Source organism: Nicotiana attenuata, chromosome 7 (assembly GCF_001879085.1).
Source record: "Nicotiana attenuata strain UT chromosome 7, NIATTr2, whole genome shotgun sequence".
Lineage (NCBI taxonomy): Eukaryota > Viridiplantae > Streptophyta > Magnoliopsida > Solanales > Solanaceae > Nicotiana > Nicotiana attenuata.
This window is the reverse complement of record NC_031995.1, coordinates 36841984-36850399: the sequence shown is the minus strand read 5'-3', so window position 1 is coordinate 36850399 and position 8416 is coordinate 36841984.

Below are 8416 nucleotides of genomic sequence, written 5' to 3'. Positions count from 1 at the left end.
AACTGCCTCCGATAAGCATCCCTCTGAGTAACGAGGAGAAACTTCTCCAGAAACAACTCTGAAAACTGATCCCAAGTCAAAGACGGCGACCCCGCTGGTCTGGCTAAACAGAAATCCCTCCACCAAGTCTTGGCGGATCCAGATAGACGGAATGCAGCAAAATCAACTCCATTGGACTCCACAATGCCCATGTTCCGAAGAACCTCGTAGCAGCTATATAAGAAATCTTGGGGATCCTCAGAAGAAGCACCGCTGAATATAGTAGTGAAGAGCTTGGTAAACCTGTCCAGCCTCCACAAAGCATCTGCGGACATAGCCGCTCCATCGCCGGTCTGAGCAACTACCCTCGGCTGAACTGCCATAGCTGGCTGAACCACTGGAATCTGACCCTGGGGAGCTACCTGCTCCGGAGTACGTGTAGCAGGAGTCTGGGCACCTCTTCCAGCCCGAGAAGCGGCTGGTGCTACAGGAAGAAATCCTGCTCGGGTGACACTCTCCATGAGGCCCACCAACCGGACCAAAGCGTCCTGAAGAACTGGGGTGGCAATAAACCCCTCTGGGACCTGAGCTGGGCCCAGTGGAGCTGCTGGGGCTGGGGCCGGAACCTCCTCGTCAAAGCCGACTTGAGGCTCCACCGCTGGTGCTGCTGCTCGGGCTGAGCTCCGCCCCTACCTCGGCCTCTAGCACGGTCTCGTCCTCTGCCCCTAGCGGGAGCTGCCTGGGGCTCGGACTGTTGATCAGAAGATGAGGAAGCGCGTGTTCTCGCCATCTGCGAAAGAACAGAGTAGAAGTTCAATTAGCATTGAGAAACCAAACCGCACGATAAGAAAGAACAAATGGGAGATTTTTCCTAACTCGGTAGCCTCAGGGGGATAAGTACAGACGTCTCCGTACCGATCCCTCAGACTCTACTAAGCTTGTCCGTGAGTTGTGAGACCTATGTAACCTAGTGCTCTGATACCAACTTGTCACGACCCGGATTTCCCACCCTCGGGGGTAGTGATGGCGCCTACTAATAGGAGCTAGGCAAGCCAACTCAATTAACTTTTCATTAAACACCTGTTCCTTTTTAACAATTAACAGCACTAAATAAAGGCAACGGAATTAAAATCATAAGCGGAAGACTTAAATTTAGATAACCGAATAAAATACAAAAATTTCCAACATATATCTCTACCCCGGGACTGGAGTCACATACTCACGAACATCTAAGGACTACTACATACAAAGTCTGAAAGAAACATAATCTATTTATCTCGGGTAGAATGAGATGACAGCCAAATGTAAGGATAGAAAGGAGATGCCGGGCCTGCGGACGCCTGCAAGCTACCTCGGGTCTCTCTGGACTGAAGGTCTGCCCCTGCGCTAATGCTGCTGCTGCTGCTGCTTAATACCTGGACCTGTGCAAAAATGCACAGAGTGTAGCATCACCACAACCGACCCCATGGGCTGGTAAGTGTCTAGCCTAACCCTGGCGAAGTAGTGATGAGGCTAGACTGGACACCACATAAACCTGTGCAATTACAAATATACAGCGGAAATCGAAGTACAAGGCAACTAACAATATGGGAGGGAAAACATGCTGTGGGGAGATAACAATATTAACAGTAATTCCAAAGTAATCAATCTAAGTGCAATTTATAATTTCCGGCGAACAAGAAACTAATACCAACACTAAACATATTTGTATCAATAACTGTTGCGGCGCGCAACCCGACCCAATATATTTCAACACTGTTGCGGCGTGCAACCCGGTCCATAATTATCACAGTTGCGACGTGCAACCCGATCCATCACATATCATTCATTATTGTTGCGGCGTGCAACCCGATCCTCAAATAGCATTTAGCATTGTTGTGGCGCGCAACCCGATCCTCAAATATCATTGTTGCGGCGTGCAACCCGATCCATATTATTTACCTCTCAACCTCACCCAAGCGACAGTCACAAATAAAGGGCAAGGGAGTAAACAAGTATTTGGAAGGAAATCCCAACGAGGGTACACAAACAAGCCAATAACCACCCGGCAAGGGTACAATATCAATAATCAATAACGTCCCGACAAGGGGACGATTCATTAACTCTTCTCTTTCTTTCATTTTCGTACCCTAGTTCACATTATCCCTTGAGCCAAAGCTCCAAAGTGTTTCTTATCTCATATACTTTCACTATTGTATTTCAAATCGAGCCGATGCTCCATGAAGATCCACGATCACAATATCCTTCACTAGGTGTTTACAACACATAGAAGCCATCAATTAAGCATGGAAGGCATAACAATATCCAAACAATCCACATATAAGGACTCACGGTCATGCTAGACACCAATGTATAGGAACTCGTCACCATGCCTATACATCGTACTCGATCATTTAGCAATTAGCAAACAAGACTCAACTCCTATTCCCTCAAGCTACGGTTGAACCAAACACTTACCTCAAACTTCCACGGCCAATACAATCCTCCACAATCGTTTTCCCTCTCGAATTCGGCTCAAACTCAACCAAATCTATGCAATAAGGACTTCATGTTATCAATATGTGCTAAACAAATCAAACCCAATGACTAATTATAGCTTTTTCATCAATTTACCCCAAAAGGTCAAAAATGCCCTCGGGCCCACATGGTCAAAACCCGAGGTTCGAACCAAAACCCGATTACCCATTCCCCCATGAACTCAAATATGTAAGTTATTTTGGAATCGGACCTCGAATTGAGGTCCAAAACCCCCAATTTTAGAAAACCTAGGTTCTACCCTAAATTCCCAAATTTCCTTATTAAAATCTTTGTTTTGAAGTTGAAATTATGCTTAAAGATGTTAAGGAGTAAAGAAAATGAGTTAGAAATCACTTACCAATCATTTTGGAGAAGAAGAATCGTTTGGAAAATCGCCTCTTGTGTTTTGGGTTTTGAAAAAGTGAAAAATAACTGAAAATTCCGACCTTATATACCCTTTCTGAAGACTCAGCGCGGACAGCGCAAAAGTGCACCGCGGTCGCGCTGAGGAGCTGAAATTCACAACTCTCTGAACCCACCCAGCGCGGACCGCACTGATTTGGAACGCGGCCGCGCTAAAGGAATGGACCAAACCCCCACTCTCTGAATCTCCCAGCGCAGACCGCACTGATTTGGGACGCGGCCGCGCTGGTTAGCCTGGAAATACCGGCTCTCTGAACTTAGCCACGCGGACCACGCATGGATGACCGCGGCCGTGCGGCTTCCACCGCGGACCGCGCTAAGGCGACCGCGGCCGCGCAGCACGCACCGCGGACCGCGCTAAGGCGACCGCGGGCGCGCTGGAGCCTGCAAATTCCCTAAACCTGCAACATCTGATATTTATAAGTCTAAGGCCTCCCGGACCTACTCAAAACTCACCCGAGCCCTCGGGGCTCCAAACCGAACATACGTGTAAACTCAAAAACATCCTACGGACTCATTTGTGCGATCAAATCGCCCAAACAACATCATAAACATCAAATTAGGCCTCAAGACCCATGATTTCCTTCCAATTTCCATAAAACATCAAGTTTAGAGTTTAAGTCCGAAACACGTCAAACGACGTCCAAATTCAACCAAATTTTATAGCAAGTGCTTAAACCATATATAAGACTTGTACCGGGCGTCAGAACCAAAATACGAGCCCGATACCACAGTCTTTTAATCAATTTTCACTTTCCAATTCCTTAATTATTTTCAGAAAACGATTTCACATAAAAATTCATTTCTCGGACTTGGGACCTCGGAATTTGATTCCGGGCATACACCCAAGTCCCATATTTTCCTACGGACCCTCCGGGACCGTCAAATCACGGGTCCGGGTCCGTTTGTCCAAAACGTTGACCGAAGTCAAACTTAATCAATTAAATGCCAAGATTTATTATATTTTTTTCTCACAAATTTCATATTTAAACTTTCTGGCTACGCGCCCGGACTGCGCACACAACTCGAGGCAACCCCAAATGAGGTTTCCAGGGCCTCAGAAGTACAGGGTGAGCAAGGATACAAGTGATGACCCTTTGGGTCGTCACAGTTGGGCACTCAGGTGGAGTTGAATACAGCATTTCATCCCCAGACGGACGGCCAGTCCGAGCTGACTATTCAGATTCTAGAGGATTTGCTCAGAGCCTGTGTCATTGATTTTGGAGGCATTACAACAAAAAAGGCTTTTAGTGGCAATTATTTAGTGGCAATAATTTAATTGTCGATAACTTATTCTGTATAAGCTAATATTAGTGGCAATTGAATATTTGTCGAGAATAAGTACTTTTTACCGGCAATTAAAAATACTTGCCACTAAAACTTACGCCTTTTACTATAACTCTAACAATTTCAAGAGCGGGACCTTTTTTGAAAATCCCTCCAAATTATTTTTCATTTCCCTCCTTAATATTAATTAACTATTTTTTATCTTTTATTCATCAATATCCTAGAAGAATGACAAATGAAAATCAACAGAAACCCTAACACTCAAAATTTATCTCTATTTACTGCTGGAACGGTTACTCTTGTATTCATCATCAACTTCATCTTCTTTCTCTTTTGATTACTACTTGAGAAAGATTCATTATATTGTTAATAAATTAATGAAGAACATCAAAAGAGTTTGAAGCTCTGTTGTTGCATAGCTGTTGCGCTTTTTCTTTTGCATTGTCACTCGAGAAACCAATGTGCATACTATTTTTCTGAAATTGAAGGAGTCTGAGCTCAAGGTCCCTTCTAATCTCTTTTCTTTTATGTAACCTGATAAATGGCAAATGTCTATTAGAGATTTTTTAAAATAATTTTTTGCATCGGGTGCCTTGTGAATTATTATTGATTTTTCACAGAATTTATTTTTCTTAGATTTTATAGTCGCGTTCTTTTGGCTGTTGAATTCAATTGTTTCATGAGAATGAAATTTTCTCTCGGAATATATCAGATCTGGAAAAAAAAATATTGAGAAACTTTAGCTAAAAGAAATAGTAAGAAAGAAAGCTTCAAAATGTTAGTGAATAATATATAGTTTCTCTAAATAGTCTGAAAACTTTGATTGTTGCTAACTAAGTATGCATATTAACCATTAACCATGTGCAATTTCTCCGGTGGCAAGTTGAGGTATATTACTTTAGATGATATTTGTTTTAAGTTTGCAACCAGACTTTGCAAATTAAACTCGGCGTTCAAGTTTTTTTGTAAGTGTCATTTTATTTGTTTTGCCCCAAAAAATTATTTTCCCCAAATATTTCCAACCTTAGTTTTTGAAATCTTTCAAAATCTCAAATATTAGTCATTAGTTGCCATTCATGTTCCAAAATGATCGGAGTAAAATTTTAGCAAGATGGTTGAATTCTGTATGAGTACTTTCATGTAATTCCTCTCAATGAAGTTAGACCTGAATTCTAGAAAGGACTTCAACATGGAATATCTTCTCTCCAAGGATTTAAGTCGGGGCAAACTTATGCTATAATTTTTCATTAATGTTGTGACAATTTCAGATGATTCAATCCATTGGATCTTGCATCATACTAACATAAGTAGCTGCAAAGTATGGATTCCAGAGTTATGAAGCATGTTTAGATGGAAATTTAGTTCTTCAAGATTTGTCGAGAAAAGTTAGAGTCAGATTGTACTGAAAAACTCTGCAGTACAAACCTTATTCCTATTTCAAGTTGAAATAGTTGTTTAATAGTGGCATAATGACTTTGTTTAGCTCAAAAATTATATTCGTACTTTATAAGCTTAAAAACAATTAAAAGTATATAGGGGTAAATCGTAATCAAATATAATAAGCCCAAGAGATGATTATTGCTTCAAGAATGTTTGTAGATCTGTAAGTGCGTAGTGAAATAGACTTAGCTTAAGAGGGAAGCAATGGTTGGAAAATCAAGAAAGAGATAAGAGAGAGAGATAGAGAGAGAAATTGTATTATCCGAGAATAACCATCCCCCTATTACAATGTGGAGGTCTCCTTTATATAGTAGGAGACCTCCCTCGAAATAATCAAAAAGGTACAAAAGTTGGTGGCTTCTACTCAGTAAAAAGGTCAGGCACTAAACAGCGTCACTTCTTCTTCACCAACTTGGGTCGTGCCCTCACTCGGGTCGCCCTTATTATAAGGGACGTGCCCATTTGGCGTGGGGGCGTTATGAGCCAAATTTAACCCTATACATTTAGTCCCTCCGTTCGTTGGAGACGTACTCGATGATCGTCTTCAATGGACGGACATGCACGATTTGCTATTTACGGAAATTTGGCCGCGCCCATAGGCGCCTCTTTCGAAGAGCGTGAGCGTGGATAATATTTATTGGGCCGTTGACATGCGACCCCCTTTTTTAAGGTGACGTCACCAATCATATGCATCATCATTATTTTTGGTTCCCGAGACTGTTCAGAACATGATGTGACGTTTTGGCTTCCCGCGCCAGTTTCAGAATTGTGCCTCTTCGATTTCCGTGTGCCTCATTCCTATAAATAGAGGAGCGGTTCAAAGAGATTCATCTTTCGAACCTTCAGAGAGTTTCCCTTTGTTTCTTCATCTTTCTTTCTTGCAAGAGTTGTATCGCTTTCAGAGAAATACCATTTCTGAGGACCGTATCATGGTGAAACGCCGTCAAGAAAGCAAAAGGACTAAGGACGACGCTTCTTCTAGGGTTCCGCCCCCTTCCGATAGTGAAGGGGAAGAAGTGGAGAAGACCCTTGTTCCTTTAACGGTAAATAATGTTTTACCGAAGGATTTGAGTGTCCGGAAAGATTTCAATGCGACATGCCCCTCTTATCCCTGGGAGCATAGCGAGTTGCTTCATTCTCACCTGGAAGCCATTAGAACTAGATACAACATTCCTGGCCATGTTGAAATGGCTCCGGCCGGGACGGACTATGCCAATGTGCATAGGCCGGGGTTCTGTACATTCTATGAGTACGCTCTTAGGATCGGATATAGCTTTCCGCTTAACCCCCTGGCGGAAGAGCTTTGCCGCTTCTATCATGTATGCTCGGCTCAGCTCACACCTTACACCCTGAAGGTGTGTCGAATCCTTACCACGCTTGCGGGTGAGGCCGGGACCGTCGTTTCCGTTCACCACCTGCTGCAGATGTTCAGCCCCAGTTACATGAGGGGTACCATGCTTCAATTGAGGAGCCGTGGCAAGAAGAGCTTTGTGGTGAGGGCTGACGACAAAGCTAACCGTGAGTTCTGGCATAAATTCTTTTACGTTAGGACGAGCCATCTGGTGTCCAATCCCGAAGGGTTTCCAGAGATCTAGAATGCACGATGTAAGTATTTCTGCATGTAATTTTGCGACGCCTTGTTTTGACTGACCAATCACTCTTTGACCTTCTTTCCTTTTGTAGTGGTGGCTCGCTCACCCCGTCCCGTTGACGACATTAGGTCGTGGGTGGCGGGATTGATACCGCATGCGGAGAGATGCCGTACTTGGGCTGAGTTCCGCAGATTGTACGGCCCAACTGGTAACAACCTTCCCTATTTCTTTTCGTTTTGTTTTAGCTTGGAGACTTTCTTACCCGATGTGCTTTTGTTTGGCAGGTCGGGGTTTTTCTACAAAGACGACGAAGAAGAAAACCGACGCTGGCCCGTCTAGGGTAGAGTCCGACTCCGATGGGGGAGACATATTCGTGGGCGGCTCGCCTAGAGATAGCCCCCTTTCGACTCCTCAGCAAGGGGCTACATCGGTAGCTGCATCGGAGGCGGTGCCTGAGGCTGCTTCCGTGGAGATACCTGAGGCCGTACCAATAACGGCACCTGAGACTGTTCCTGTGCCGGTATCTGAAGTCGCTCCAGTGGAGGCGGCTTCCGAAGGAGAGGAGCCGCCGGAGAGAAAGAGGCGGCGACTGATTACTGGCAAAGGAATTGCAACCGAAGGCGCGAGGCCTAGTGAGCCCCGCCAAGAGTCGAGGCCAACTTTCATGGCCGAGGCCATTCGTTCTGGGAAGATGGCCCCTCAGAGAACAGCTGCCGCCGCCCGTTCGGTCCGCGCCTCAAGAGGCGGGTCGTCTTCCGCTGTTAGTGGAGCGGCCGTGGAGATTGAGAGGACGGGCTCTGAAGCCGCTCTTGGAGAAGCACCGGGCAGCTCGGCCCGCGTGGAGATGAGGGAGGGCAGGTCTACTCGCCGTATCGTGATCCCTGGTGGATATAATTTGTTAGAAGACAGCGAGCAGGCCGCAGCGGACATGACCTTGTTGTGTGCGGCTGCGGAGCACGAGACGCTGAGAAGTGTAAGCAACAGGGATCTGTCGAGGCGGGTAGCCGGCTCAGCTTTGCAGGTAGCTTTCAGTTTTTTTTTGTTTGTCGTAAAAAACGACTGTGGTACGTACTGACGCGTTTCTTCTCTTCTTTTCAGACCCTCATCTTGGAGGTGGAGAGGAGGTGGCGTGAACAAAGAAGGCGGCACCTTCACCAAATGGCGAAGAAGTATAAAGA